Source organism: Cydia fagiglandana, chromosome 9, assembly GCF_963556715.1.
Source record: "Cydia fagiglandana chromosome 9, ilCydFagi1.1, whole genome shotgun sequence".
Classification (NCBI taxonomy): Eukaryota; Metazoa; Arthropoda; class Insecta; order Lepidoptera; family Tortricidae; genus Cydia; species Cydia fagiglandana.
The window spans coordinates 3,681,828-3,704,004 of NC_085940.1; the positions used below are offsets into that span (position 1 = coordinate 3,681,828).

The following is a 22,177-nucleotide window of genomic DNA, read 5'->3' on the forward strand; positions in this document are numbered from 1 at the left end:
ACGTACCCTAAACGTAACGATCTAAGGTGGAAATTAGACTGTTGTGGGTTAATAGTCACGTGCTCGGAAAACTTGGAACATTATGGGGATATTTAGTTACGATATACTGCTATAAAATAGGTATTAGGTATAGTAATTGTGAAAGTTTGTGTTTGAATATTAATATGCTCAATTTGTTTGTAAATGTAAAATGACAATAATCACACATGCAAATTGAAACTAAACTAAACTTATGTATGTATGTATGTATTTACTTTATTGTACATAGAAATATAAACACGAGAAACACAGTTACAGAGTCAATTAAATACAACAAAGGCGAACTTATCCCTGAATGGGATCTCTTCCAGTTAACCTGTATGTTAACTTATCTTAAGGTATGGGGCTTAAATTGTATCTACAAATATCTCTTATGCCGCTAGCACTTTGATTTTTTAATTTTTGAAAGAGTTTCAGTGCCACCGGCCCACAAGGAGAGAAGGCGAAAAAACGCATCATTGAAATAATTCCCAACCTGAAAATTCCTGTAGGAACACAACAACATGATTATTATATGTTATTAACATTCCTACTAGCAGCATTAGTGGCTGCAGTGGAGAGGCGGGCGATGTCATTGCTAATTTTCTTGATAAAATGAAAAAAATTGTGGCTACCGTGGAAATACTATGTATTTCGGCAAAACTCCTAAAACTATGAATAAAAAATATTCTGGGTATAACTGGGCATTAAATTAAAAAGAGTGGATTCAGTTTACCGTTTTTTACATGGGCAAACCCGCAAGAAGAGGGTAGTATTTAATAATTCCAGTGGTGTTTCTATCACGGATCGGTTACACAATTAATTTAACCGTTTGTATTCATGTGTACTACTTAGTTTGTATTTGGACGGTATTTAGTAATTAAATTTAAATAAGTGAGAGGTATGTGCGTGTAATCACGTGCAGTTAAACTGCTTGGTGTTAAGGGAAAATACGCAATGGCTGGCAAAAGTAACACATAAATATGTTTAAAGGTGGTTAAAAGACAAAAGACAATAAGGTGACTTTGTCGAATTGCGAAATGTTGGTTGCCTTCTCTCAGTAAGAGGAATCGAGGTGGGCCCCCCTTACCACATTGCTTTAAGTAAATACACAATTTTTTTAATGAATTTTATACGCAATTAGTTCTAAGTGGGCCGAAAAACTATGGTTTCTTTAAGAACCATACCGCCAGACGATATTAGCCTGTCAGTCAATCGCACAATTTGACAGCTCCGAACAACTGACTGGCTGATATTTTCCGGCGAACTGGTAATCTATGGGGCACAGCGTGTGGAATTTCTATGAAATCCAGACTCTAGCGCCGAACAATTTTTTCATGGCCTGCTTGTTTCTTTAACATTTTCCACCGTATTGTCCACTTAAAGGATGGCTCACGTTGCTTTCTATGGAAAGCATCACGTGATCGCCTGTCATGTCATAGAAAAGTAAGCTCCGGAAGCTCCGGCCCGGACACGGCCCGGTCTAACGTGAGTCATCTTTAAGGATAAGTTTGTATTGAGTTATACCGTGACCGTCTTTACTATAAACACACACGATTGTGTGAGTATGTCATACCCACACTATCGATAGTATAAGGACTATAAGGTCACAATCCTAAGCTAGTCTCTATATTTAGCTAAAAGGAAAACAGGCTTCAGAATGCAGAAGACGAATTCCTTTGCTAGTATATAGTAGATCTAGATGCATAAAAATCCTATGTCCTTCCCCGGGACTCAAACTATCTCTATATACCTCAACGTTTAGCGGCTTACGCGTGAAGAAGTAACAGACAGACAGACACACTTTCGCCTTTATAATATTATATTAGTATGGATTTATTTATTTAAAACAGCGGTCACATGACCTGATGATATCGTCAGATGAATTCCTTAGCTATTAGAAGCAGAAAAACAGCGGTCACATGATACCGTCATGTGACGGCAGACGTACAATACACGTCCTTGACATTTGAGGCGATCGGTGTCGGCACGAGCTTAAAGCACACGGTTGAGGTGTACTGTGAACTGCTATACGGATCGTGCGCGTTGCAGGGTCTGCCATCTTGTGGCCTGAATCGGAAACATAAACGATGCAACGGAGCCACGCTGTTTTGTCGACTAAATAGTGATTAGTTTTTAAGTTTATAAAATACATATATATTAGTCTGTAAGGTATTTGTAATATGGGCCTTGTTGCCTGATTTAAATTTCTAAATAAATAAATAAACTGTACATCGACACTTCACGCCAAAGTAAGTGCTGCTCTCTACAGTTCATGTACGTTTTCTTGTGTATTGTAGGTTCTGCCATCTTGTGGGCTACACAGAAAGTTTAAACTTACGGCTCCTGTTCTGTAGCCCTACAGTTGGTGCACGATCCCAATTGATCTAGTAATATAAGAGATATCACTTCGGAATAGGAGGTGGAAAATCCAATCAGGTTCAGATCTGGAAACTCGGATACCAATTTTTGTGAACTTTATTGACTTACTACCTAGACATAATTAAGATTTTAAATTAGACTTTTGATACAACTTCTTGAACGGTGAATAAAATAAGTCATGTAGAAATAACTTTCAGTGATGAAAAATGTCGTGAGGAAACCCAAAACTGACCCCAATTGGCCTAGTTTCCCTTCTAGGTTGGAAGGTAGCACTAAGTCTCTGTCCTAAGAAGCAAGTGAATCAAGTTAATGTTATACTATACGCGTGTCACATTTTACAAATTAATGCCGTAAATTTGCAAAATGTGACACATAAAATTGTTAGTATATGACATCAAAGCAGTAGGTAAGTTATCAAGTACGAGACGAGATAGACTTACCGCACGTTATCACACGCTCAGTCTACCATTAATTTGTCTCTGGTTCAGGTTACTAAACTCCACATAAAGGCCAGTGACATAATCTCTCCTGAACTGAATATGAACTAACTCAATTTAAATATCAATGACACACCAATGCCGTAAAGTTCCAATTTATCTCTACAAATAACGTCCTGTGAATGCATTATGCAATGTGCATCTATTTTAAGAATAGCCTTGCTTAGAATACTTGGAACATATTCAACAACTTTTATTAATGGAGGCCTATTGGGAGTTTAAAAATCATAACTTGATATGATTGATTGATTCAAATCAAATCAAAGCATTTATTTTCAGGTATTAAGGCCCGGCGCGGTATCTTTCTTTGTTTCGATTTGATTTGTATTTTGATTCAAACAGACTGCTTGATGTTTTGAAACATAGTTGTAATATCACAAAACATACGCACAATACACACGTAGTTCATATGACATTTAGCTGTGCATTTCTTCATTCTCTACGAATACTGAGAGATGTCATAAGTTTTATCGTGTGATGACCCATCATTTAACGTATTTAACTGGGTTTACCCTTGAATTGCCGACAGACATTTCATCGAATGTTATTTCGAAGACAACGTTTCAAGTATTTTCATTTCATCGACAAGTTACTGCGTCGAAGAATCGATACTAGTAAATTTAAATCGGGGACTTTTAATTGGTACTTGAGTTATTTTGTATATGGTTTATATTACATAAAATTTCTTACGCGTAAAATTACTTCAATTTGTAATATTTCTTATCGAAACAAGGCTGCCATTTTCATTTTGACCAAATTATAAATAGGTATAATTTAAACCGTTCATTTCTGTGTAGGGTCGCAGTTCTAACCTAACCTAAACCTACTTTGAAAGCCGTTCGTTTCTGTGTGGGGTCGCAGTTCTAACCTAACCTAAACCTACTTTGATAGCCGTTCGTTTCTGTGTGGGGTCGCAGTTCTAACCTAACCTAAACCTACTTTGATAGCCGTTCGTTTCTGTGTGGGGTCGCAGTTCTAACCTAACCTAAACCTACTTTAAAAGCCGTCCGTTTCTGTGTAGGGTCACAATTCTAACCTAACCTAAACCTACTTTGAAAGCCGTTCGTTTCTGTGTGGGGTCACAGTTCTAACCTAACCTAAACCTACTTTGAAAGCCGTTCGTTTCTGTGTGGGGTCGCAGTTCTAACCTAACCGACTTTGATAGCAGTTCGTTTCTGTGTGTGGTTGCAGTTCTAACCTAACCTAAATCTAAAATTCTTACAACAGAAAAATGTATAAATGTATAGTACGACATATAAAAATGTATTAAAGTAATACGTCGAACAAATGAATTGCGATGTTTAGTAGTTGTACGAATTAAAATATTTTGAAACGAATTAGCGATCAAGTAATATTCGTTGAATAGTATTTCTACGCAGTAAGAAAAATTGAAATAAATAGTATATGAAACAAAATAACGCCTAACAATATTACTAGTACTAACGTTTCGATGAATCGTTGTCGATGAAATAATATTCGATGATAAATTTGTCGGCAAAACAAGGGTACACCATTTAACTGGGTCTATGGTCGTCTGCTATTATACCTAGTTAACGAGAACCTAGAATACATTTAAGCAGATCTACATACCTTTGATCTACACTTCTTAGAATGCGACGCACTCACTGTCAAACTGAAAACATGTTTCTTAAATACAGTGCTAAAAACACAACAACAACACCAAATACAGAATGGCCTTTATTGGTAACAAAAAACGGCTCAATATTTTTCGGGACAGTATAACTGCGTCGTGCATAAGTTCGGCAGCGACCGCAAGCGCAGGATTCCGGCTCGTGTTATCCGACCGTTTGAACGATAATTGGCCACACACCTCCCAGCGCCTCTACTAAGCTAGAATTATTATAATTAGCCGAGCGAAAGCGAAGGTCTCCGTTTCAGCATGGGCAAAAAATATTTCGTATGTCCGGATGTTCCTACAAGTGGCATTTTTCAATCGATTCGTACAGAAATTTTACATAATACTTTTATATTTCTAATAGAGTTATACCAAAATAATTCTGCAACGATGCAAGAACACGCAGTGCATGTGTTATTTTATTTACTTATACGTCATAATTGCATAGAAGTTTGACGTTTAAAATAACTGTGGCCGCTTGCTATCAAAATAATTGCAGACTTATCTTGGTCTTACTCTATTAGTTGTTGGATAAAGAAACTCGCACACAAACTTGGACCCCGAAAACGTACACTACTATAATTTTAAGTGTGCTTTTTTATTTTAGGACATTCTTACACAGATTGACTAAGTCCCACAGTAAGCTCAAGAAGGCTTGTGTTGTGGAGATTCGAACCCAGGACCATCGGCTTAGCAGGCAGGGTCACTACCCACTAGGCCAGACCGATCGTCAAGCTTCATCATCATCATCAGCCTACTCTCGTCCACTGCTGGACATAGGCCTCTCCTATTGCACGATTTGCGGCAACTCTGATCCAGCTCTTGCCAGCTACCTTGCGAAGGTCGTCGCTCCATCAATAAGTCACAGAAAATGGCAGCGACCTGCCTCGAGCCCTCGCGGTCTCCACTCTAGAACTCGTTTATCCCAACAGTTACTTCAGCTTGCTAATTCGGTGGGCTAATGTCAAGGATAGAGATGCAACGGATAGTTGTTTGATGCCCGGATATACGGCCTGAGCATTGGCCGAATATCCGGTATCCGTCCACCGAATATTCGGCCAGCGGAACTATACCTACCTACATTTCGGTTTTTCAGGTGCGCATTCTGCAGGTTTGATCTGTTTCCTAGTGAACGTTCGCGCGGACTCATTTCTAGGTTCGAAGTGAGTGCGCGTGCAAGTCAGTGGAATGATTAAATTGTTTAAAAAAAATAATAAACAAGTACGATTATGACCGTGTCTGTTTCTTAAATCCAATTTGTTTACTCCGAAATCAAGCAATGTTACTATATGGTATCCGGCCGGTATAGTAATATAATGGCCGGATAGGCCGGATACCGGATAGTAACCGAATATCCGGTGCATCTCTAGTCGACGACTTAGTTCTCTGACGGATGAATTCATTCCGAATACGACCCCTCAGAGAGACTCCCAGCATAGCCCTTTCCATAGCTCGCTGAGCGACTTTGAATTTACAGACCAGTCCTACCGTGGGTAGGTACTCGTATCCACATTTCGGCTCCGTATGTCATCACCTATTGCCTATTGTATTGTAGTGCATATTGTATACTTATACGTTTGAAGTTTTGAATGTGCTAGTGCCATGAACCTTAACCTACTGTGCGGATCCTGGAGACCTACTGCCGTATTCGAACTTCAAGATATTCACAAGAGACGACACGCACTAGATCCATTCTAGATACGTTATGGTTTAGATATCAACTAGTTCTCTTTTGCAGCGCAATTCGGGCAACCAATGTCACTTTTACGTTAGATAGAGTAAGATATCTATTAGATGTGAATTGGATCTCTAAGCCATATGCTGTGGAAATCGTTCAAGAGTATCTCCAGTATCGCGCAAATGTCAAATTTAACAGGTTAGATCTTAAACATATCGTTATCGTATCTTGGTGATGTCTAAAAGATATCCAATAGATGTCTATTTTAAAATCCGAATCGGGCCCCTAGTATCACGTTTACTTGTGGTTGTACAGAATAAAATATTTCGCTAAAATGTTCCCGACGCAACCTGAAAACTGCTATTTAGGTACCTTCATTCAAAAAGTAATCACTACACCTTTTAAAACAAAGTCCCCCGCCGCGTCTGTTTGTGTGTTTGTATGTTCGTGATAAACTCCAAAACTACTGAACGGATTTTTATGCGTTTTCACCTATCAATAGAGTGATTCATGAGGAAGGTTTAGGGATGTTTAGGTATATAGTTTGTTAACCCGTTTGAAGCCGGGCGGCTCGCTCTTTGATAAATAAATTAATACGTAACAAACACTTACCCCTAAAATACCTTTAAAAGGTCAATAGCGATAATATATTTTAGCAATGCTTATGCTAGAAATACTTGTGATATTTTTGTATTTGTCTTAGCTTAGGTAAGTGTTTTTCAAATTTCCATATATAAAATTAGTTTGCCATATAACTATGACATTAAAATAATAATCGCATCTGAATTAAGAAATTCGAGTAAATTTTGGACCAAAGCCTTTGAACTATAGTTAGGTGGCTATACGGTTTAAAAAAAATGAAATACTATTGTACGCTAAGACATACAACGCCATCTACTGTAACTTGACAATATTAATTTCAAGGCGGTTTACGTTGCGTACCTTCGTTCGATTATGTAGCTTGCCTGCGCCAACGCAAAGAAAGACTGTTCTAACACCGCTTGTTTATGACAGATGGCGTTGTTATACCGCCACCTGTGACATAACGGGTGTGGCCTGTAATACGAGCAAAAAATTTAACTGTAGGCTGTACTCCTCATACTGACCAACATTTGTACAGCAACTTTTAAAAATAACTTGTGGTTTCATTTTTAATACACTTTAAAGTTTATTGTACGACGCAATGTATAGCGAATTTTGTTATGTTTAAGGCGTGACAAGCAGCGTCAATCACAATGATATGGCGTGGCGATGGCGTCCATTGAAGACAATATTTATTTTGTATGAAAAATAGGGAGTTGAAACTAAAATATTACTTTGCTAATCCGCGAAAAGATAACGTGCTAGTCAATCAGTGCTAACCCGTTATACTTATCTTATCGTGGATTAGCAAAGTAATATTTTAGTTTTAATTAATATGGATTTCCGCAAAGTAACGCCTGATTCTATTCACTATTTAAAAATAGGGAGTCTAAATACTTCATAATTTTTAAAAGTTGTTAAACAAAAGTGTCACCGTTTGAGGAGTACAATATATGTTTTACTTATTTGCTCACACACCCGGTATATGTTGTTTATTGGGCCAGTTCGCGCGAACACGCTAGTTTTCTCTCCTGTGGACAATAGTTAACAGCTTGTGGGCATGTAAGTAATGATTTTATCATAGTTCTGTAAATAAAAGGAGGACCTTTTTACGTGGATAAGGGTTAAATAAGAAAATTTATCTTTATAGCCCTTAACTTTGTGTATGTCTACAGGAAAGAACGTAACACAGTGATCTGTTTGACCCTTAAATGTAAAACTAGCGGTCCGCCCCGGCTCCGCACGGGTAGTTCAACCAATTTAGACAAAACCTTTACAAATTATACACCTAAACTTTCCTCAATATAATCACTTTATTGAGAGGTGGAAAGCGCATGATCCGGTCAGTAGTTTTTGAGTTTATCGCGAACATACAGACAGATAGACAGACAATGAATGACTCTTCTTTTAGCCAGAAAAATCAATTTTTTTGACAAATTTTTGTGGATTGGTTTTTTTTACTACATTACGTCAAATCTCTAACAGTTGTTATTGTAGTTATACCAATGATTTTGGCTGGTCAAACGCGTTGATGTCTAAAATATAGAGTTTGTATCAAATTTAGGGCGTGGTAGAGTTAGGCCAAGAGAAGTTTGCAACGATTTTGATAGCATACGCAGTGCAACTGTTATTCTAAACGTCAATCTTCTATGAAATTATGGCGCATAAGTAACACTTAACGATTTGTTGCCTCCATGTCACACTTACATACTAATTTACAATTGTGCCCTCTGTTTATGAACCGGTAATGAAATCCACTTTTTATGAATAATAGAACCCAATTATGAAGTTAATTAGACTAATTATTATGTATCTCTGCGCATATCTCCTCAATGATAACAGCTTAGAGGTAAATTCAGAAGAGGCAAAATATTATAATACTTACAACATTAATGTTAGTGCGTTGTCAGAGCACTGACGGCATACATTAATTGGCAGCGGATCAGGGTGCTTAGCCAAGGTGGCAATCGCCTGCGGTACAATAATGAAAAACTTTGTGTCTCTCTATCACTCTTCAATATTAGTGCGACTGCGACAGTTGCGTGTCGTTCGCTATGGAGCGTAAACGATTGGCATGTTGACTACGAACCCTAGCGCCAATTTCGACAGTCATCGCATCCCGGGATTGCGTATTTGGGTGGCTGCCGTTCCTCAACCCATCAACGGAGCGGCAGCTAACGTCTACGAGGGTTCATTATCATTACACACAGCCTATAACCACTTTGCTAGTTATCGCCCGGGATGCTATTGTTCATGGAAATCTGTTCCTGGCTTGCATTATACAATATGCAATAACTGCATTTTAAAGAGAGCACGGCGCACATCAATCTAATACGAATTCGATATTAATAATATTTGTGTTTCTGAATAAACATAGGTAGTATAAGTAAGCATTACATTGTAAGACTTACAGTACAGGTTCTCTTATCATTTTGAGATTGCGTATCGGTGGTAAGGTAAAAAAACTTGTGCTCGACATGCTAATGCCCAATAGATGACACCTTGCTGTCACCTCTATTGACAATGACTTTAAGTTTCAAGTAAATGTACTGGGTCCGCGTCGAGCGTGGGGTTGTACGTGACGTAACAATATACAAAGGATTAGCCGTCGGGGCCTATTAGAAATCTACAAACTATACCTTACCGTACATAGAGGAGAGAAGCCTAAAGCGGATAAACTAACGGAGAAGGGCTAAAAGATTTAGTTTTCCTCATAAAAGTCAAATGAAGGGGTAAAGCTATGGCTAATGTGCATCAAATTGATGACAATTTGATGTCCAGATAGGAAAATGGGGACTACGTTTGTACGGAGTTTTCCTCCACTATCCTCTTATACATCGCTGGCCCAATATTATAGGGTTCTATGTTTTACTTTCATCGAACTGAAATGTGAACATTATCATAGTGACATTAAGTCGAATTTCAACTATCAATATGTAACATAGAACCCTGTAATATTGGGCCAGCGACATGATAAAACCACATTTGATGTCAATAAAACTATTAACTGTTCTTATACTATTTACTACTATACATATGCTATTATTTACACTTCCATCAAAGCCGCACCATGACAAGGTTCTATCTGACCCCGATCGTACACGACATAGAACCTTGTGTCAGTAAGTGTTAGCAGGAAGCCCGGTTGTCCTTGTGCGTGGCGGAAGTGAGACCCGAAAGAAAGTACTAACCGGTCGCGATAGTGGGCCAAGGGGGCACAGCTTAGGTTGGACACAGCGAGTGCGCTGTTGGAAACTTTCCTCCGACTGCAGGGGCCAAATTCGACACGTACAACTGTCAGATTTCGCATCCACGTCAAATCAACAGTTGATTTTATCGCATACTGAGTTATGATTCCATCAACGGTGGATAATATCATTTGGTACAACCAAAACTCCACTCTAAACTAAGGGTGGTTCGGTTTGGTTTGCTTGTCACCCTAACTGTGGATTGTTAATGTCAAATTTTGACATTGTACGTATTCGAGAACTTATGATTTTTCCCACATCAACGGGATATCAACACGATACGTCAAACGTCGCTTGTCGAATAGGGGTCCAGATATTAAAATTGCTGAAAGATTCCAAATACTTACCAATATTCTCTGAAACAAAGGAAATTTTCATTTTGTAAAAGGAAACTTTAGATTTCTGTGCACAGTGTGTTTCTGTGTGTGTGTGTGTGTGTGTGCGTGTGTGGAAACTTTTGGAAAGTTATCCAAGTGGAAAAATTGCATTTTCGGAAACATTCCGACGTTAAATGATCCCAATATTTCTTAGGGCCACTTGTACCATTCCACTAACCCGGGGTTAACCGGTTAAATCTGGAGTTACCTTGGTTACCAGTACAATTTGACACTGGATTAACGGTTTAACCGGTTAACCTCGTATTAGTGGGACGGTGCAAGTGGCGCTTAGAGTTCCTGCATGTCATACATTATTTCTAGCATAGTTTCAAAGCTACATAAATAAAACGAATGTAAGATAATCAAATACAGTGAAACCTGGTTAATTGGCACCTGGATAAATGGAAAACCTCAATAATTGCAACCAAAAGTCCGGTCCCGGTCCCTTGAGACCAAAAGGCCTCTATAATTGAAATTTTGGAACCTCTATAATTGCAATTCAGATTTTAGTCCTTTTCGTAATTTTGCCTCTATAATTGACCACATCGCAACTTAAGACCTCTATAATTGACACTGTGCTAAAAAAATCCGTTATTTTTGCTCTTATTTTTACCTCTATTATTGAAACGAGTCTTGCATATTACCTCTGTAATTGAAATAATGTAGTTATAGACAGCAGAAACAATATTTTAATAGCAATTATCATTTTATTTATATCTCCATCCAGAATTTAATTTATTTATTGGGTATCTATCACAGCCTGTAGTAGGTGAAATAGTTTTGATCAATAAAAAACAAAGTATGCTTTTTACATTCTAATAAAACTTTCTTCTACAATTCAAGAGAATTTTTTAAACCCAAATGATAAGAAAATAAAGTGTACTGTAATTAATGTAGTGTAAAAGTGCAAGTATAGACAGAAGCAATATATAAACCAGCCAGAACGTAAGCGTGTAAATCAGTTTAAATGGTTATTTGCACCTCCATAAAAGAAATTTGTCAGAACGCAACCTCTATTAATGAAAACCTCTATAATTGACACAACGATTTTTTGAACCTCGTTAATTGAAACGACCTGCTTAAATGAAAAACCTGGTTAATTGACAAAAACTGGCCGGTCCCTTGAGATTGCAATTATCCAGGTTCCACTGTAGAAAGACCTTTAAGTATGTTATACTCAACGTTTATACCTACATTAAAAGAAAATTAGACATTTTTTGGGAGTTTCGCACTTTAATTTATAAAAAAATTAAATGTAATAATAGCATCGTTTAATATATTGTATTAACAGCATCGTATGCAGACGTTTCAACTTGTTAAAAATTAGATGTAATATTCAAGTAATTAAAATACTGTAAAAACAAATTGCTTCAATTATTATTTAAATTCAGCCCGACCAAAAGACTTGAGGGACCATAATTTTACGCGAGAGTTAAGAAAGTGAGAGACCTGCAGGCCCTGGATGGGCCGGCAGATCTAGCAACTTACGTAGGAGCTTTGTAGAAGTTGCAGGAAAGGCGCGTGGACCGCTCACCACAAATGAAACCTCGGAGCTTCCTCTATTTCTTTTATTAAAAAGAGTCGAAGAAAGATTTTTACATTGTACGGCACAGACGAACACAATTAATTAAATTACGAAACACTAACTACATTCTAATCAGGTTATTTGGACAGAGCGATACATAGATATCTTGACGGAGGCCATGACGGGAAGGAAAAAGGGAAGATGTCAAAGACCATAGACTTATATAGGTTCTGAGCATAGACAAATAGGAGTGAGTTTAAGTAGCTAACATGTACTAATATGGATGGTTTAGGGAGATTATATATTTTAACAGAAAGTAGGTGCAGGGGTGAGTGCTCGCTCTGGTCTTTTATTATCTGTGTCAGTAAAATCCGTGCTTATATTTAAGTTCAAAGATTGATTTCGACGTCGGATGTTTAAGGAGATACTGATCTGGACATTCCTTTAGGCACGAGTACCTACTCTAAAATGAATTTTGATGTATAGTTCAAGAGCAATTTAAGACATGAAACAATCTATTAGAAGTATTAGAACAAATTAAATTATTTTTAGAAAATATTTTTTGTTTTTATTTCAAGTAGAAACACTACTATATAAATTATAAACTGAAATAAATGTCACATACTAAGAAAAAGTGAACAAAGCCTCCAATGCCCTAGGCTGGAGACGAACCAGCGTCCTCTGCTATCGCGGCAGGTGCCTGTGCCATTCGGCCACCGGGCCACAACGGTATAGGTCTAATTTTTCCAAGTACATATTATGCACTTCTTCTGGCACTGGAGGCCTCGGTCACTTTTTCTTAGTATATGACATTTATTTAAGTTTAATGAAATAAATCTGACAAAATAGATTAATGACAATTAGCCAAAAGAGAGCCTCTTGTACCTACATAAAGATCTGCACATTTTCTTTATCTCTAATAATTAAATAGCATTATTTAGCTCAGCTCATTTTTAACCCCAGTCCCAAAAGAAGGGCTGTGTGTGCGACTGTACTATTCGGGTTAAAGATATTTTTATTTGTCTCAAAAGAAATATTACATTTCACTTATTGAGATAAGTCGATACATGCAGGAATTTTATAGGCACAATACTGAGCATTAACACTAATGCAAAATATGTACATATTCTTATTAGAGGGACTATTGCCATAACAATTAAACGGGTGAACCAATTTGGATGCGGTTTTTTTAAATATGAATCTACTTTAGCAGTGGTTCTTAAACATGTTTTATTAAAATCGGTTCGTCCATTTGGGTGTTGGGTTTTTTTAATTTAAAATTTAATGTGTGACTTGTCATCACCTTAACATTCTACTAACTAACTAACGTTGTGCAGTTTGATAATGTTTAATAATCGTGAAAGTTTAAATCAGTGTATTCTACTAACTGTAACAGAGGTCCGTTTGCCCCTTCCGCGTACGGAACCCTAAAAAGCAAGATGATCACATTCACGCGCACATACCACTTTTTTACGACATGTTTTGCCAATGTAACAATATATTCATATCGTGAATGGGAAGCAGTTTGGTGTGAAAGAAGCGGATGCTGCAGACAAAGCGCTGAACGTGTTGACATATATATTATGTTACATGTTTCTTTGTAAGTACCTTTGGAATACACTTTTGGAATTTTGTATGCAAAAACGGTTGTCAGAACTTCTTAGTCGGAATTTTGCTCCATAATCAAGTCTGAATTTAATTATGATCGGCTTTGGCTTGTTTAACTTCACAAGACCGCGGCCAATTTTTGCGCTTTTGAATTTGGAACTTTCTTTTGTTTCTTTTAAGAGTTCAATACTCGAATTTATTTTTTACAATTACAAGTACGCTGGGACTTCCAATAAGGATCATTATAATAAAAATTAAGTCCAAATACCTACTTTCAAATTACAAAATAGGACAATAAACGTTTTAAATTATCTTTACTCTGATAGTAATCATCCTATAACTTCCACTCCTGGGCATAGGTATACACAATTATGCCATCTGCATATAAATCACTTAAACTAAATTGTTGAATAAACGCTTAAGAGCCAACAGGAGTGGTCATTCCTCCATACAAACGTACTCCTCGTTTTCCTCCGTGGTTTTTTAAGCTAGAGCAATGTTTTTTTCAACACAGATTAATATTGTCAATATCCGTGTCGGACCGTTTTGCTTTTTTTGATATTTTTGTTTTTTAAGGCGCTAGAGCCCTTCAAAAATGCCCAAAATGGGCTAATTGACTATGCCGCAATGAGAGGCGTGGCATTCAAAACTGATATCAATTAGCCAAAAAAGCAAAACGATCCGACACAGACAATTTCATAATCATTTAGATTTACAACTTTGGTTACGATTGGTTAAGTTTTGGAGGAGGAAACAGAGGAGTACGAAACCTCGATTTTTGAGATTTTTACGCAGGATTTTTCGCCTTGTCTTTATCGCACTACTTTTAGGTGCCGCTTCCGTTAGCGAGACGGGTATATTTATCTAAAATATTTAAAACTCAGCTCCTGTTTCGTCTTAAAGATTACAAATAAACTACTTAAAGGTAATTAAATAAACATTTATTTCTTCTAGCATAATATAAATCAGAAACTCATTGAATTGTATTAGAATTTGATTCCCAATAATAACCAGGTGACCCACACCTAACCCGTAAAGGAACCTTACCTTAAAGGAAGTGCGACAAAATAATCGATAACTATGTCACTCGCGAATACATTGACCTTATGACGACAAGTGTCTATTTGTACGAGAGAGCTGCGTGTGAGTGTGTCGCGGGCATTTGCGAATTAGGACTTATGGGAAATGTATGAACTCGGTTAAATTTCTCGTTGTAAGTTATGTTTGTAAAAACGTTTGTACTGCCGACTTTATGACGTCACAGCAACTACCCCCTTTGTGGGGTGTGTATTGGTGTTCAGTGCACACTGAACTGCCTTTTACTGCCTTTCTACAAGAATAAGGGTGATGTGGCTCTGTGCGAGAACTATAGAGGTATAAAACTAACCTCACATACGCTTAAGATATGGGAAAGAGTTCTTAATAAACGAATCTTAAACATCTCTCAAACGTCACCAAATCAGTTCGGCTTCACAGCATCCAGGTCAACCATTGACGCGATACAGACTGTTAGGATCATGATGGAAAAATTTAGAATCAACAAAAAAAGACCTACACCTAACATTTATAGACCTAGAAAAAGCCTTCGACCGTGTGCCCCGTAAGCTTGTATGGGAGGCTCTTCGTGCCCAGAATGTCCCTGAATATTACGTAGAACTTGTCCAAGACATGTACATTAAGGTCAGCACGAGAGTACGAAGCCTAGCAGGCATAAGTAGAGCTTTTGAGGTCAAAGTAGGCGTTCATCAAGGATCCGTGCTCAGCCCGCTGCTATTTAACCTGGTCATGGATTACCTCACCAGAAATATACCATCTCCACTGCCGTGGACCATGTTGTACGCGGATGACATAGTTCTAGCTGCCGACACCGCGACAAACCTGCAGGAACTTCTGAACATGTGGACACGAGCACTTGAAAAGCACGGCCTGAGGGTTAGTAGGAGTAAGACGGAATACCTGAAATGTCCTTTCAGCAGAACTAACATACCGGAAACCATCTGTATTGGAGACGCGCCTGTCCCATCTGTAGAAAGGTTTAAGTACCTAGGCTCCATACTTACACCCGATGCAAATGTCGATGCTGACGTGGCACACAGAATAAACGTCGTATGGCAAAAATGGCGATCGCTTACAGGTGTATTGTGCGACCCACGTATCCCCATAAAAACAAAGGGACAAGTTTATAAAACGGCAGTCCGTCCCGCGCTACTTTATGGATCTGAATGCTGGACAACAAAGAAAATTCACGAGCAAAAGGTACATACCAACGAGATGAAGATGCTCAGGTGGGCGGGAGGTGTAACCCGGCTAGACAAGATACGTAATGAATATATACGCGGTAGTTTCAAGGTTGCACCAATCGCAGACAAACTTACCGAAAACCGCCTTCGTTGGTATGGCCACGTTAAACGACGGGAAAACGATCACGTAGTACAAGTAGCCCTCAATCTACCAGAGGCCGCAAGAGGCCGCGGCCGCCCGCCTTATACCTGGTGGACAAGTATAGAAAGAGACCTCAAGAAAGCCCAGGTGCCCCAACAGACAACCCAAGATCGTAGGACTTGGCGCAGGACAGTGAGGAGACCCGACCCCAAATAATGGGAACAGGAGAGGAAGAAGAAGAAAGCACACTGAACGCATCGATACCATATTCACCCATATTCGAGACGACATGAGCTAAAATCGATTTCTAAAAGACTTCTTTCGCTGGCCGGTCTACTATAGGACAATCCAGTATATTATATATTATATCATTCGTGATAGTTTTTGTCTTAAATATTAGTACGTATTTAATATTATTACGAGTAATATACATCGTCTTTAGTTGTTAAAGACCGTTCCTAATAAATTTCCGGATAAAACGCAGGGAAATCTAGCAGAAATCGAGCCGGTTACCCTCATAAGCCAATTAGCCGTATCTCAAAACAAAATTTAACGCAAAGGTAGAACCTACCTTAAATTCTTTATCTTTAAATTCAATTTTCAATATAATTTCATTTTAAGATACCGCTATTCTGCTTATGAGGCTGCCCTCAACTCAATAGTAGCCAATGCTACTATCAAGAACTAGTCAATTAAAATAAAAACTATATCCCCACTTGCGCAGCCACGCACGCATCACGCTCGCTGTGTGCGTTAGAGACTCCGTTCGATGAGAGAAAGTCCTCGAAGCCCATTCACAGGCCGCATACAAATATTTGTGGACGCCTACAATACCAAAAACGGGTTTAGGCCTTTCTCGTTGCGATATCGAGTAAGGGAAGGATGGGCCGAGATTTACTAATTGCCGTCTAAGCACTAAGTTTGACGCATAAAGTGTGGAAGTGTCGTAATAAGTTTCATATTTTCACAAAATTTTTGAGAGGCTGATATAGCACTAAACAGAGACGAGTAGAAGAAGAGGGGGAGGCCTTTGCCAGTCGGCTCTGAATAACAATAAAAAATACATAGAAAATGGACCAGCCAAAATGTATAACACAGCTAAATTTTTTTCGCAATTTAGGGGTTGGTCACATAGTAAAAAGCTCAGTATAATCGCAAAACCTCCCTGATAACGGGAATGGAGTTAATTTTTTAGCCAACCTGTATATAGAGACGCCTCTTTAGCTATCAGAGAAGGGTCGGTACTTTTGACGTATAGTCAGCTACGCTACTTTTGACTATGGCTTACGTTAATTTTGTAGTGATTTAATCATCACACAAACATTCACTTAACTTGCCAAACCTATGATTAAGATACATATACGAGTACGTTATTGCATAAAACGTTTATTTAGGTAACTTATCAGACAAAAAAAAATATTTTAAAATACCTATCAATACTATTCGAGCCGATATGTAATATAAAATATTAGTATTACTTGTGTAAGTTGTGTAGTATCTTTAGTTTGTTGTCCAAATTCCCTCAAAGATGTCGCTGTTGGTAAATTCTCCGGGGCTTCCCTCCGGGACACCCCCGGCGTCATTGCGGTAGAATATCTTAGTTAAAACACAAAAAAAAGTGGTTGGTAAGGTAGCAACTTGCTTAAACACAATCGAAACAATTCATTTATTACTCACATTATTTACAAAACAACAAATGTAAAATATAATGATTGATGATGAATTGATCCTAAGGTCGTGAAAAATTGTGTGTATGAGTTTGACAGCCGCACTAGACGACGCTACATGGCGCCATGTTTTTTTTGTACTCGTAATACTGATTTGTGTGTTATATAATGGTATTTTTACCATTTGCGAATTGATTTTTGGGAACATTAAACTTAACTTACTTTTATTAAATGTTGTCGTCATGTACAAATCTTTACTTTGTAGACCATTTCGTATTTATTTCTCTCTATTAACCGAAAGAGATCCCTAAAAGGGATAGGTAAGTTCGCCTATGTACACATTAATTATATTCTCTCCAAAAAATATCGCTGGCTCAATATTACAAAGTTCTTTGTTACATTTTCAAGATAGTTGAAATTCGACATAATAACAATGACAATGTCCAAATTTCAGCTCGATAAAAGTGAAACCTAGAACCTTGTAACATTGGGCCACCGATAGATGTACTTGTTTGGTTCAGTTCAGTATAGTGTTTTAATGGGTTATTCACGGACGGTCTATAACGCAAAATGACTAGTGTAATATTTTGCCTATATCGCTCTTAGTCTACATCGCGAACGGTCCAGAACGCAAAATGCCTACATCATTTTACGTCGTTTTATCTTTACGTTAGCGATATCGATTCTGTGCGGATTGGCCTTCGGCCATTTTTTTTATTTATTATGAATTTGAAGATATCTAACGAACCTAACTTACCTGTGTGATATAAAAAGTGGTCATTTTGCGGGCTAGACCGTTCGCGTTGTAGACTAAAAGCGATATAGGCAAAATATGACACTAATCATTTTGCGTTATAGACCGTCCGCGACTATAAGTACCGTTTTTACTACGTACTAAAAATACTTAAGGCAACCTAACGAAATAAACATTGCGAGAACGATGTTGGTACAATTTTATGAACGCCTAAATCAGTAGTTTAAAGCTGTGTGTGGCAAAGACTTATGAATTGTTAAAATAAATCGTTAATTATAACGAACGATGTAATAAGTATGAATGTTGTACGCAAAAATATGTGAACATTGCTCATTAGAAGTTCCCACTTAATAATGCGGTGCCGCGTTACCGCCATGGAATTTTTTTTGTGGCAGTTATACATATATATAGGTGTTAATTAACTAAAACAACGCACTATTACAAAATTATTGTGATAATTTTCGAAATAATGTAGTTTCTTCTCACAGGATTAAAGAAAAAAATATTTTGTTACCTCGTAAAAACAGAAAAAACACTGTTTTTCGGCCGGAAAGCGTCAACTTTCGAGCTGCTACGCTTAAGGGGCCCACTGATCAACAGTCCGCCGGACGGTATATCGGCCTTTCATTTGTTCGGAACTCTCAAAATTTTATTCTAACTGATAGGCCGAGACCGTCTGGCGGACTGTTAATCAGTGGGCCCCTCTAAACGAAGTTGCACCTTTCCAGCTCCGTCGCACAGAAAAATAAAACTTCGGCCAGTACCTATAAGAAAAACATTTCATACTTTGCTGCACTAAGAATGTAATACTCCGAGACTGGAGGTTGTAGAACACAGCGCCAGAGTTCAAGCGGTCAGATTGTTCAACAAAATGCCTACAGATTTTAAAGTTTTAATGCGCCGCAACTTTTAGAGATAACTTAAAAAGTATATTTGTTAGAAAAATGCTGTTATGACATTAGTGATTTTTAATGTAAGTAACAGTATTTATTGTTGCTAGCTGACATTAACTTATGTAATTGATTATTATTTATTTATTTTATTACTTATAATGAATTTGCTGTGGTTGTTTGTTGAAACGTTTAATGTAATAATAGAATTTATTTATTGAATAATCATGTATGTTTTGCATGCGTTTTTGTTTTGTTCACTAGGTTAATCATAATTGTATATAAATTGAATATTCAAACACGATGTAAAAATTGTTCTTGAATAAATAAACTGAAACTGAATATTATTTTTTATAAGTTTGCTATCCCCTGCGTGTATATATCTTACGTTGGTATGCATATAATGTATCATTAATAAGAATTTACATGATATGGGCATATGGCGCAATATTCCTATCTATCGCGTAAATAAGAATCAGAAATCCGTAACATATTTTACACGGCGTATATTGCACTTGATCCAGATTTAAACCTTAACTCCAAATAATAAAGGAAACTTTAGATCTAAGAAATGATTTTAGAGAGTTTATTGTCATTAAATATTAAAAGAATTCGATAAACTTAATCCCATCAAAAACATAAATGTAAAAAAGGAAAGCCAAGTTCAATACAAAAATTATGCTTGGCTGTGGGGTTCACCGAAAAAAGAATGGAGATCTAAATGAGTGCCAAGTTCTATGCAAAATCCAAATATGTATTTATAGGAACAAAATAACATTATAAACAAGTATTAAACTCTATTTCTTTGCTTTATTGGATACCTATAACAATTGCTGTTATTTAAAAAAAATGCGAGATCTTAAAGCAGGTTAGATTTGACGTATTGAACTTGGCTTTCCTTTTTTACATTTATGTTTTTGATGGGATATCAATACTTTTTGTAAAGAAAACTAGGCAGGTATTGAGATTTAATGTTTTTTCTTGTGTTTTCGCTGCATGTTTTTTACTTCTGTTCTTTGTATTAATTATGTGGTGCCGCGTGCCGCCAACGACACACCGTTGGCCGGTTGTTTAGCGCGTATTACAGGTTTTTTGTATGGGGACCCCCCCTATTTTTTAACTTTTTTTATTTTTAGATTTTTTCCTACGCTTACACACAATTACCGAGCTGGATTCCAAATTTCATCCTTCTAGGTCATCTGGAAGTAGGTTAGGTTTAGGTACTATATGTCATCAGTCACAATAAAAAAGAAATTTGTATGGGGACCCCCCCTATTTATTAATTTTTTTTTGTTTTTAGATTTTTTCCTACGCTTACACACAATAACCGAGCTGGATTCCAAATTTCATCCTTCTAGGTCATCTGGAAGTAGGTTAGGTTTAGGTACTATATGTCATCAGTCACAATAAAAAAGAAATTTGTATGGGGACCCCCCCTATTTATTATTTTTTTTTTGTTTTTAGATTTTTTCCTACGCTTACACACAATAACCGAGCTGGATTCCAAATTTCATCCTTCTAGGTCATCTGGAAGTAGGTTAGGTTTAGGTACTTATATGTCAGTCACAATAAAAAATGGTTTTTTTGTATGGGGACCCCCCCTATTTTATAACTTTTTTTTATTTTTAGATTTTTTCCTACGCTTTCACACAATAACTGAGCTGGATTCCAAATTTCATCCTTCTAGGTCATCTGGAAGTAGGTTAGGTTTAGGTACTATAGGTATGTCAGTCAGTCTTAAAATATACGACTTTTTGACCTTCATATCTTTATAACCGTTTGAGCTAGCTTCATGAAATTTGGGCTTCTAGATGTCCTTATGGATATAATTAAACACACGTAGTTTTATGTGTTTACGTTAAAGATGTTTTGAGTTATAGAAGGGTCAAAAGTGGCACCAAGTGGTTCGTGTAATATTACACTTGGCGCTGGCTAGCCAGTTCCTTTGCTTGAACTTGGCTTGACACGCTGCCGCGTGTCTAGATGTTTGTTGTTGAATTATAAATTAAGAAAATTGCGATTTGCATTGATTTTTAGGGATCCTTCGTCTGGCCCCATGCAATTTAGACATTGGACTAACAGATGGTCTCAATGGCATCAATAATAATAAATACTTATGAAGAGATAAATTAGACAAAAATTTTAAAACTGGTGTTTCCAAATTTCTTACGTAGTTGAAAAACTGGATACAAAAATAGTCTTCCTCTCCTTCTGTCTCGAAACACATGTTACTTGAATTTAAAACTTTCAATTATCAGGTCCACAAAAATGTTGTTACAAATATTTCCCGTTCCTGCTTTTTAAATTAAATATCTATAAAGACTGCTTGGATTTTATTCACTGATTTGTGCCGTTATTGAAGTAAGTAACCTTTATCAAGAAAGACAGATAAGTAATTATATTTATTATTATTCGATTTTTTGAATTGGTCCGAACTCGGTTCTCACTAATCATTATCAGTAGAAACGTTTAGCGGTGTCAAATACGGCGGGATGCTACATTAACTCTTTCAACTCTTGTATTCCATTTTCTAATTTTCTGCGAATTTTAACAAACTTGAAGCTTTCTAAACAATCGACTCACGGCTGACGGTAGCTGCCAAAGTAGAAAGTTGATAACTTACGCGGAAATAATACCTGATTAAATGTAAACTAACTTGGTTATTCGGTCTAATCGGCATCGAATCACTGCCAAGTTCTAGGTCAAAGAACAATGCGCGTATTGTTAAATATTATAACCCAGCGCTTTTAGACATTGTTATCTTTTTCTACAACCTAGCGTTTTCCCGGCCTAGCGCCAGGGTCCGCTTTCCTGCTCAATCTTCTCCACTTTGCCCGGTCTTCGGCATCCTCAGGTGTGAGATTGTTCTCTTGCATGTCCGCTGTCACGACGTCCAGCCAGCGCTTCTTAGGCCTACTTATTATCTTATTAGG

At 37.3% G+C, this 22,177-nt stretch overlaps 1 protein-coding gene across 1 annotated transcript in view; it reads right to left on the reverse strand.

Moving 5' to 3' along the window:
• The window catches only part of LOC134667159 (uncharacterized), a 287,834-nt gene that overhangs the window by 202,233 nt on the left and 63,424 nt on the right, over positions 1-22,177 (reverse strand). The gene's annotated exons all lie outside the window — the stretch shown is intronic.